Here is a 12,417-nt window from a genome sequence, read left to right on the forward strand (position 1 = left end):
CCTTTTTGCCTGTCAAAGCCACAATATCTCCTGACCTCCAGGGTTCCCTCTTCCTGCCAACCTTGCCTTTTACGCTCACAGGAACATACAGACCTTGAACTCCCGCCATTTCACTTTTCAAGGCCTCCCACTAGCCGGAGGTCCCTTCGCCTCTAAACAAATTCCTCCAACTAACCCCTACAAGTTCCTCTCTAATTCCATCAAAATTCGCTTTCCCCCAATTTAGAAATTGAACATGCGGGCCAGTTTTGTCTTTCTCCATAAGTATTTTAAATCTATGGTCACTGGTCCCAGCGTGCTCCCCCACTGTCACCTCAGTCACCTGTCCTGCCCTATTTCTTAGAGTAGGTGAAGTTTTACCCCTTCCCGAAATGCACCCTCTACAACCTGCTTGAGGAAACGTTTCTGAACACACTTAATAGATACATCCCATCTCAGTCCTTAATTCTGTGTAGTTCTCAGTCAATGTTAGGAAAATTAAAATCTCCGACTATGGCAATCCTATTGGCCCTGCAAGTCTCCCCAATCTCTGTACATATCTTAATTATTCTAATTCCCTTTTACTATTAGGGGGGCTATAGTACAACCCAAATAATATCATCAGTCCTTTTTTTATTTCTTAGCTTGCCCCACAAATCCTCACTGGATTATCCATTAGTTATTTTATCTCTGATTACTGCTGTGGTACTCTCCTTAATCAAAAATGAAACCCCCCACACCTTCTTCCACCATCTCTGTCTCGCATAAAGCACCTGTACCTTGGTACATGAAACTGCCAGTCCTGTCCCTCCCTTAGCCATGTTTCTGTCATGGCTATAATATCGCAGTCCCACGTACCTCTCCACGCACTGAGTTCATTGGCCTTACCTGTCAGCCACCTTACATTGAGATAGATGCAATTTAATCCAACAGGCATTCCTTGCTCCCGGTCGTGTTCCTACCTAACCTATCTCTGCACTTTACTGTTTGTGATTACGGTATCTCCTTCCAGCCTCGCACTTGCAACCCTGCTGTTGAGGATCCCACACCTTCCCCACGCCAGCCTGTCTAGTTGAAACATTTCCTTGTAGCACTAGCAAACCTGCCAGCCAGGATATTAGTCCCCTTCCAATTCAGGGACGACCCGTCCTTCCTGAACCCGTCACCTCTGCCCCACAAATGATCCGAGTGATCTAAAACTCTGAATCGCGACCTCCTGTACCAATTATTTAGCCACGCATTCCTCTGCCATGTCCGCCTGTTCTTACCCTCACTAGCACGGAGCACTGGAAGTAAACCGGATATTACACTGTCGTGGTCCTGTCTTTTACCCTTTTTCCTCGCTCTCTATAATCACTCTGCATGACCTCATCACTACTTCTATCTGTGTCATTTGTACCAATGTGCACAATGACATCTGGCTGCTCCCTCACCCCGGTGAGAACGTTCTGCAGCCGCTCTGAGACATCCTGAACCCTGGCACATAGGAGACTATACATCATCTTGGATTCCCATTTGCAGCCATAGAATCCCTTGTCTGATCCCCTCACATATCGAGTCTGAATAATTACTTCTGAAGTTATTCGTCTCGCATAACCTTCTGACAATGGGATTTCTTCCTGAAACAGTTGGATTGGCTGAATTGCTTTGCTTCAGGCAGTGGGGAGATTCCAATGAATCATCATGCTGAATCCTCCATGAGTGGGAAAGACGACGAGGCTTGTTTTCATTCCCACACAGTGCTGTGTTGAGCAGCAGGGAAAGAGAAAAGGAGCAATAGACTGTTCGTTCACAGATAGGCTACATTTTTCTATCTGTAAGTTAAATCAGTAATGTTATCAGGCCCCAAACGGGACCATGTGAGCTCTCCTTGAATATTGTCTGAACTATATGACTCCATCACATTCTCGACTCCAGGTCAGTGCATCATTGCTGTTGTCACACACCGAATCAATTCATTAACAACAAATGGCCCGACTTGTTTTGAAGATGTGTTGATATGTGCCTGCATAGTGTAAACATAAGCGTTTGATGACTTCACAATATCTGTGTTAAGATGAATATGTTTTATTCTTAAACAAATACAGAAATTGCTGGAAAAGCTCAGCCTGTCTGGCATTAGATATGAAGAGAAATCAGAGTTCAATTTTTCGGTCCAATGACCTTTCCTTTGAACCTGACTTATTCTTAAATTATTTCCCCAATTTTATTCTCCCAAATAAGAAAAACTATCCATCCGGTATTTACCAACTACACTCTTCTCAAGATGTTATACGGTCAATAAAACATCTCTCATTCTCAGATCAAACTGTTCCTTCTTTGTAACGTAATGCCTTCATCCCAAGAATGAGTAAAGAGAAAAGTCTTTGAAACCTTTCGACAGCAATTTTGTTTTTATCAGTTATGTGAATTATAACGACACATAATACATCAGATGTGATCTCAACAATGCCCTGTACTGATGCAAAAATCATCGCTAAGATCAAACACAACACCCCTTACACGGAACAGAATAATTCCATTTATTATCAAATCACCAGCTGCATCTTCAGAGTAATTTGATGTGATTCATGTACTAAGACACACAGATCCCTCTGTACCACTCTGTTCTGCATTCTCCTTGCATTTAAATAATTTTCTGCCGTTTTGTCTTTTCCCCAAAACAGAAAATTCCCATCACAGAAATGTACTTTTTTCTGCTGAAGGTTTGCTCAAAACTGTCCCCTGTCTGTATCCCATTGCAGACGCTCTGCCCTCCCCTGTCTGTATCCCATCGCTTGATTCTCTGTCCCTCCCCCTGTCTGTATTCCATTGCAGATGCTCTGCCCTCCCCCAGTCTCTATCCCATTGCAGACGCTCTTCCCTCCCCTATCTGTATCCCATTACAGATGCTTTGCCCTTCCTCTGTCTCTATCCCATTGCAGACGCTCTGAACCCCCCCGCTCCCCCGTTGTATCCTATTGCAGACGGTCTGCCCTCCCCCTGTCTGTATTCCACTGTAGATGCTATGCCTTCCCCGTCTGTATCCCATTGCCGACGTGCTGCCCTCCCCCTGTCTGTATCTCATTGGAGACGCTCTGTGTCCTTTTGACATCTTATTGATTGACTATCCTGATGTATGAGCAAACTGAGATAAATCCTCTCCATCCAACTCATTGGTGTGGATTGTAATTTGTTGATGACCTCACACAGATCCCTGAAGAATTCCACTAGTTACAGCTTGCCAAAAACAAAATCAGTAATGATCTCTTCTCTGTATTTCCTGATGCTGCCCAAGGCGCCCCTGCTCCTGCGTAACAGCCTGGGATGGTTATATGGCGTCCTCCTGTGCTGTGTAATTTAATGAAATGATTTGAATACTTCATTCTATTCCCGTCTAACCCCATAGAGGTGCATTATGGCCTCCACCTGCTGTATTGTTACGATGCTGACTGGCTGAATGGGATCTTTCTCTCTCTCTGTAACAGCCTTGGAGGTGAATTGACAGAACAACGGGTGAGGTAGGAGCAGCAGTTGGCTCTCGTCCCCTCTCCAACTTGCTGCTCAGTTTAGAAACATCATGGCAGGTCTGATTGTAACTGAATACCCCTTTCCTGTCTGTTCCCAATAAACATTGACCCTCCTGTCTATCAATGATCAGTCAAGGTCAACCTTGAATATCCTCAATGACCCAGACTTCACTGTTCTCGGGGGATGAGAACGCCACAGATCGCACAATCCAAAGGAGAAAGGAGCAAAGTAATCTCAAATGGAAATGGGAGACCCCTTTTATATTAAAGCGTGTTAACCTCACAGCAAGTCACCTACTCTTTTCAGAAACAAGGGCACAGCAAATAGCAACAAACATATACCATTCAGCCCCTCAAACCTATCCCATAGTCAAATTGACTGTTCAGTCAAGTATTTATCAAACGTAGCTTCTACTGCACCCTTGGAAAATAATCCTGACACCTTAAGGCCACAGAGCATAAGAAATTGGAATTCGGCCATTTGGCCCAACAAGTCTCCTTTGCTATTTGATCCTGTCGGGTGTGTTTCTCAACACATCTTTCCTGCCTTCTCACTGTAACTCTCGATCGTTGTTTTAATTTAACCTTTGTCTTAATGACATAGTTGCGTCGGTGTCTCTGTATGTGTGTGTGGTTGCCTGTGTGTTTCTGTGTATATCTGTTTAATGGCAGGAGACAGGGTGGTGGTGGATGGTTGTTTTTGAACTGGAAGCCTGTGAGCAGCGATGATCCAGAGGCAAAATTGTTTGCCACTTTTGTTTGTCATTTATATATATGATTTAGATGAGAGTTATAGAAGGTATATTTCGCAAATTTGCGGATGACATCAAGTTTTGGTGTACAGTGAACAGTGTTTGTATAACGGTGAACAGCTGAAGATTACAAAGAGACCTTCATTAATTAAATCAATGATTCGCAGAGATGTACAACAGGGAAACAGACCCTTCAACTTGTTCATGCCATCCGATTATTCTAAATTGATCCACTCACATTTGCCAGCATTTGGCCCATGTCCCACTAATCATAAAGCCATCCAGTTGCCTTTTAAATGTTATAATTGTTCCAGCCTCCACCAGTTTCTCTGGCAGTTTATTCCATAGAAGCACCATCCTCTGCAGGAAAAAAAGTGGTTCTTCATTGTCTTTCAAATATTTCTCTTCCCACCTTCAACCTATGCCTTCTAGTTTTAGACTCTCCTACCTTGTGGGGGGGGGGGGGGGGGAGCGGGGCGGGGGGAACCTTGACCACTCACTCTATCCATGCTATTCATAATTTTATAAACCTCTAGGAAGTGTAAATGTGACTCCAATCAAGAGGGTTGGCTGCGCTTTCAGTCATCCTGGGTCTATAGTCTCAAATTCAGTCGTGGTACCTCTTCCTTCTCTATCAAGGCACGATTCCAAAAAAGTTTCATCAACTTGTTCAGATATATTATGAAACAGCTCTGTGGGAGTTGGAACTAGATTTTTCGGCGCAGTGATAGGGACACTACCATCATTCAGCATTAGCCCCTAAAGCTGCAACATGATGCTCTTGTGTGTTGTTCATCAGCCTGTTGTAACATGCTGTGACACACCTCCACAGGACATGACTCCACTCCACCTTCTCCAGAGATAGGGGCACTATCAGACAGTCATGGACTGGAATCGAATCCAGAGCTCCGGCGCAGAAACGTGGGCACCATCCATTAAACAAGGCCTAAATCATGCCCAGATTTCGGGTCATATTTGAAGTGTGTGGATTTATTAAATTCTGGTTAACATTACCAAATTATACAGGAGACATTTCTAATTGAAAAAAAAAGTACAAGTTATTAGCCTCAACTAAACGATGTTGAGTGCATTCGCTGTGTCATTGAGATAACGAATGAACATCTTCAATTGCTTGGATTTGATTTCTGGTTTAAATGGTTATTGCCAGTAGTCTGCTATATTAGGGAAAGAAATCCTGCAGACACACTCTGCACTATTAATGATCACGAGTAGATATCAATACTGAACACCAGAGAGGAGAAAGGAGCACAATTCTGGGCCCAAAATACTTGTCACTATTTCAAATCTCAATCATGTGGCTTCCCTCCTCCTAAAATCATTCATTGATACAAGGCAACTGTTTCCTTTCCAGCTTTTGGTTATGGACTTCTCACTCTGCCTGTACAAGGCAAACCAAACTCTGGGTCTTTGGGAAAATCAAGGTTGGTGTCTGTCGGCCTTCTGGAGAGGGGATTGTCGTTTAATCCAAAGGGGGAGTGTGAGGGGGCAGTAATATCACTCACTGGGCTGAGGTGTGGCAGATGGGGTTTAACATGGAAGCATGTGAGGCATTGCATTCTGAAAAAACAAACAAGGGGAGAGCTTATACAATTAATGGTGGGCTTTGGTAGTTACATAGAAAAGAGGGACCCAGGGGCGCAGGTATAATTCTTTGAAGTTGTGGCGTAGGGTGTTTAAGGTTACTTCATTGCTCATCCCTTTGAGGTTAGAAGTTGGGAAGTCATGCTGAGACTGTGCAGGATATTGATACAGCCTCTTCTGAAGTACTGTGTGCAGTTCTGTTATAGGAAGGAGATTATTAAACCGGAGATGGTTGAGAAGAGATTACTAGGATGTTACCAGTAACACCTCATCTTCTGCCTTGGAAGCCCCAGACACACGGCATGAACATTGGATTCACTGGTTTACAAATCCCTCCTGGCCAACCCAGATCCCAGATCCAACCCCCGGACTCACATCTGCCCTCTCGAGGAGACTTAATGTGCATCTTCCTTCCCACCATCTGCTCCACACTCCCCACCGATCTATCACTATCACCTCATATCTTCACTCACCTCTCACTGATCTTTCCCCCAGCATCACCCCATCGCCCATTTTCTCTTATCCCCTTCTCCCTCCCCAGTCCTGAAGAAAGGTCCTGCCTGAAACGTCGACTCTCTTGCTCCTTGGATGTTGCCTGGCTTACTGTGCATTTTCCACCGCCATGCTTTACTTGTACTGAATTATCCAATATTTGCAGTCACCATTATCTCTTAGGTACAATTCCCTTTTAACATAGCCATGTCGCAGTCTGTTATAACCGCATGTAGTCTTAGGGATATTTTCTTCTCAGATCATGGACGATAAAAGTTCTCTCAATGTCTTCCTGATATTGCAGTGCCTGATCAGTAGATACAGAACGTATGTTTCAATTCATAAATGAAGAAGCACGCTTATATTCTGATAAACCTTTGGCATCGCTCCCATATCCAAGGCAGATTGAATGTTTACACATGATTGATCTACCAGACCCAACATTTGTTCCCTCAGTCACCCCCACATATATCATCCAGAATATGTAAATTTTTAATCATAATTTGGAATTTTAATAAAACACATTGAAGTGAAATGGGTAAACGGGAGGTATTTGTTCATTGACTATGATTGATGTCAGTCCCCGTGCATCCTAAATATGTCACTGGAGGACTTTCCTCTTCTATTAATTAGGGACTCGGTTCAATGTGTTATCTCATAGTATCAGTGGGAGCATCACCGACAGCAGTAACAGGCATCAGCAGATCCAGAGAGAGGGGGAGGAGAGATCAGAATCTGAGAACGTTAGACTGGAATGTTCCAACAATGGATCAGAATCTGAGACCATGAGCCTGAAATGTTCCAGCAATGGACAGGAGTTTATCCGAGGGTCTTTACTCTCTTTCTCGGCCTTGGATCTCATTAGTTTTGCGGATCTATGATGTACTGATGGTTATTCAAGCTGGTTACTATCCCATCCTCGCTAATTTGGTGTTCCTGGTAATTCATTCTATCTGTTCATTAAGCCAGGTTGGACTGAATTGCTGCACATATTATTTAAAATTTAGAAAGGTGGATGTCAACATTTTCAATTCCAATGAAATATTCCATTCCTCACAAATTGTATCGAGCAAATTACTCATGACAAATTACTCACCAAATTGTGAGGAGAACCAGATTGTTCTCAAACTCCATAATCCTTCTAGCCCTGCACAGATCTACATTTCTATATCCTCCCACTCACTAATCCTGTCCAATACCACCATCATGATATCCGCGACTCCTCCTCTGCCTCAGTGCATCTTCTGAATAAACCATCAATTGTGCCTTTGTTAAATCTGGATACAATTTATCAAGTCCTTTTTAACCACATGTCAATTACAGAATAATTGCTCTTGAGTATGTTGAACTTGTTTACTGCACAGATTCTGTCAGACGGGCAGATGCTGCATGCTGCTTAAGACATTGACATATAATCTAGAGGCACAGAATAATAATCTGTTGATACCTCATGAACGAAATTGATGTTATTGGACTGAAACTAACCTCATTTGTGAGAAAAGGCCCATCTGCTTGCTTCATGTCCTTCAGAGAAGCCAAAGCGTTATCCTCCCCAGTCATGTCTGGGCAAACCCACAGCAATATGTTTTACTCTTGACTGTCCTGTGGAACAGCTGAACCAGTCACTCAATTCAATCTCAGCATAACATTCTGGCCTGACCATGGCTGCACACCTCCCGTGAGAGACGAACAAAAGTAAAGTTAGCTCCCTTCCTCTGCCTGTTTTCCTTATTCCTACACTTCATTTCCATTCAGGTAGGTGACCATTCCCTATTTCAAGTGCAATCTTTCTGACCGAGTCTCTCCCCAAGAGTGATGTTCATTTCCACGGGCACCTCTGGTGCTGGCTTTACTGATGCTGACAGACAGATGTAAGGAACTTTTAAATTCCACAACAGTGGCAGTGCATAGAGAAGGAATGGGTTTTTATGTCATAATAAAGATACGGAGACCAGTAGGTGAGGGAAAGGAATTATTGTGATCATCACTGAGAGTGCAGTTGAGGCCATATTCGGGGTATTATGGACAGATTTTTCTCCATTAAAAGGAATTATCTCATTACACTAGAGGTTGTACAAAGGAATTTTATGAGACTAATCCCTGGGCTGGTGGTAAAAGACGAGTGAGTGAAGGTTAATCTGTAGCACAGTCAACGAATAACAGGTTATTGCATTGAAACTTGATGGTGATGGACAATCACTCGTTATATTCTACACAGACACTGAGAAGGTGATGAATTCCATGGCTTGTATTTTTATTTTTACTCGGGATGCATGATTCTGGGTATTTAAGCGCCTCTGTCGATAAAATCTTCAGTCATATCCAGCCTTGATATTAGGGTCAATCCCTCTTACCTGAGCAGGTCAGTTAAACACTTTTGTTAATGTTAATACGTGATGGTGTCTGTGTGGAGAGTATTTTCTTCTCATAGAGGGTAGTGAATGTTAGGAATTCTCGGTCTAAAAAGTTAGGGGAGCTATATCACTCCAAGTATTTAAAAAGGAGACAGATGGATTTTTGACCTGTCATAGAGCTGAGGGGTGTGAAGAATTGCGCATTAAAGAAGAGTTAATGCCAACAATAGGTTAGCCATGATAGCATACAATGGTTTGAGCATCCAAATTACCTCTTCCTGTTTCTTATGTTCTCATATTCTGTCTTTGGAATGTTAATGGTTTTAATTTTCCTGGAAATTTTCCTATTGAATGTTGAGGACAATGAGAGAAAAGAATTTTATGAGCCGTCTCTGGGAGAGGTATGGGCTGGATATTCACATGGATCTGGGTCTACAACATGACCAACAAATGAAACACCACTTGCAGAGAGGAGACACTCTTTAAAGCGGTGGGAGACCACTTTCATACACAGCTTGGATTTCCCATCACATTTTCCAACTCACAGCAAACCACACAGTGTTTAGGGACTGAATGATATCCTGTAATACTGCGAACCAGGTATTTGGAGCAAGTGGTCTCTATCTGCTCCTATACAAGTGGTTTTAAGGACTGATTCTAACATCGGAACAGAGAACTGCAGAGCAAGAGTGGGTCATTAGACACTTTGTCCTTGCTCGACCAGACAATAAGATCATGGCTGATCTGATTGTGGTCTGCACAGCACTTTTCAGTCTGTCCACAATTTTCCTCCATTCACATGTCTGTCAAATGTTCCAAAACACAACTTTGAATAAATGCAAGCATCCAGGCACAATACTAGGGAACTGCACAAAGTCAAAGTACACAGGCAGCACAATTCTGGAAGGCAACAGGCATTTATCTATCAGTCTTGTTCCCAACCAATTAATGCTGTTGCAGTTTATAATTTTAGATTTGTTCATGGAATGTGGGTGTTGTTGATAGGCCAACATTTATGGACCATGTCTAATTACGCTGGAAGTGGTGGTGTTGAACTGCCATCTTGAGCTGAATCATCTGGGGAAGAGAATTCCCATTTGAACAGCCCGTGCGAATTTCTCATTTCTGCTCCGACAAATGTTGGAGGGTCACTGTGTCCTTTTCCAGCCCCACTTCTCCACTGGTTACAACAGGTTTGAAGTGTAACCTAGCCCAGTCTCTCAAAAAATGTGAATACACAGAGTCACACACGTACAGACACATACACAATCGCACATGTCTGAAGACGAAAATGAATAGGAAAAGGTTTCCAGAGTTTCATAATAGTTGAACTCATTTCAAATGGAAAAGAGATAATGCGTCCCAACTGATACACTGTCTCCAACGGTATTCTACTCAAACAAGCTGCTGGTATGTTACTTCTTCCTGGAACAGTTGGATTTGGCAGAATTTCCTTTCCTTCAATCAGTGGAGCGATTCCCATGAATCCTCAACAGGAATGCGCCAAGTTTTGTGAAGATGTCGCAGGGATTTTTACTCTCACATTTTGCGGTCAGACAGGGCAAAGTGAGAGAGAGTGGGCAATAGACAGTGGGTAATGACCATAAGATCATCGGATACAGGAACAGAAATTAGGCCATTCAGCCCATCGAGTCTGATCCACTATTCAATTACGGCTGACAAATTTCTCAAAATCATTCTCCTGCCTTCTCCCTGTAACCCTTGAACCCTTTGATACTCAAGAAGCTAACGACCTCTATCTTAAATATACACAATGAACTGACCTCCACTGCCTTCTGTGAAAATGAATTCCATTCGTTTTCCACTCTCTGGCTGAAAACGTTTCTCCTTACATCCGTTCTTAAAGGATTTCCCTTTACTGTAAGGTTGTATCCTTGGGTCCAAGAGTCTCCTACCAATGGAAGTCTTCTCACCATCCGCACTGTCCAGACCATTTAGTATTCTGTATGTTTCAATTAGATCCCCCCACATCCCTCTGAACTCAATCAAGAACTGACCCAGAGTCCTCAAACGTTCTCATATGTTAAACTTTTCATTCCTGGGAACATTCCCGTGTACGTCCTGTGAACCCATTCCAAGGTCAGCACATCCTTCCTGAGATATGGGGCTCAGAACAACGCACACTACTCCAAATATAGTCAGACAAGAGCCTTATAGAGCCTCAGAAGTACGTCCCTGCTTTTACATTCAAACCCTTTCAAAATAAATTCCATCACTGCATTTGCCTTCCTAACGACTGACACAACCTGCAAGTTTACATTGAGACCATCCTGGAGTAGAATTCCCAAGTCCCTTTGCACGTCAGACATCTGAATTTTCTCGGTAGTCCATGTTTTTTATTCTTCCTAACAAAGTGCATGTTCCCACAATTTCCCACGTTGTACTCCATCTGCCATTTCTTTGTTTATTATCCTAACCTATACAAATCCTTTGTGAGCCTCCCTGCCTCTTCGACGTTACCTGTCCCTATACCTATTTTTGCTTCATCTTCAAACGTAGATAGAATGCCTTCAGATCCTTCATCTGGATCGTTCATGTATAAAGTGAAAAGTTATGATCCCAACATTGAGCCTTATGGAACACCACTTGTCACCGACTGTCAACCGGAGAGGGACACTTTTATCGACACTGTTTGCTTCCTGCCAGACAGCCAAACTTCTATCCATGTTTGCACCTTGCCTCTAACTCCATGGGCCCTTGCCTTACTCAGTAGCCTCCTGTCAGCACATTGTCAAAGATCTTCTGGAAGTTCTGGTCGATGACATCCATTGGCTCTCCTTGATCTAAGCTGATTGGTACATCCTCAAGGTTTTCTAGCAGATTTTCCAGGCATGACCTCCCCTTGATGAAACCATGCTAACTTTGTCCTACTTTACCATCCACATCCAAGTATTCAGAAATTTCATCCTTCACAATGGATTCCAGGATCTTACGTACAGCCAAGTTTAGATTAGTCACTTTGTAATTTTCCGTTTTTTTGTTGACTTTTTTAAACGGTGGGATCACGCTCGCGATTTTCCAGTCCTCTGGGAATCTCCCTGATTCGAGAGATTCCTGAAAGATCTCCACCAACGCCTCCCCTGTCTCATCAGCTATCTGCCTTCGAAATCTGGAGTGGAGTCCATCTGGTCCAGGTGATTTACTTCAGGCCATTCAGTTTTCCCAACACCTTCTCCGAGGTGATGACCACCTTACTCAGGTCTGTCCACTAAGTCTTTTCAATGTTTGGGATATTACTCGTTTTTTCAACCGTGAAGACTGACACAAAATAATTTTTCAGCTCCTCAGTCGTTTCCTTGTTCCACATTACTATCTCTCCTGTGTCAATTTCTAGCGATCAGATGCCCAATTTTGCCTCTCTTTTGCCCTTTATGTCTCGAAAGAAGCTCTTACAGTCTTTCTTTACATAACTGGCTTGCTTATCCTCATATTTAACTTTCTCACTAATTTTTTTTTTCTCTCTGTTGGTCTTTGCAAGTATTACGATGTGGGGGTGAACACCTCTGTTAATGAAACCAAACACCCAGGAGAGCTCACCTCACCTCGTAATCTATTAGAATATGAGTGACAGAGAACTCCCAAATTACACTATTTAAAGAAAATAACGTCAATTTATTTTTAACTGTAAAAGTGAACATTATGCCACAACTATTTACAACTTTAACCAACCCACCCCCCACAACTGCCCCCAAATCCCTAACAATATGC

The sequence above is a fragment of the Chiloscyllium punctatum genome, chromosome 50, assembly GCF_047496795.1.
Source record: "Chiloscyllium punctatum isolate Juve2018m chromosome 50, sChiPun1.3, whole genome shotgun sequence".
In the NCBI taxonomy this organism is placed as follows: Eukaryota; Metazoa; Chordata; class Chondrichthyes; order Orectolobiformes; family Hemiscylliidae; genus Chiloscyllium; species Chiloscyllium punctatum.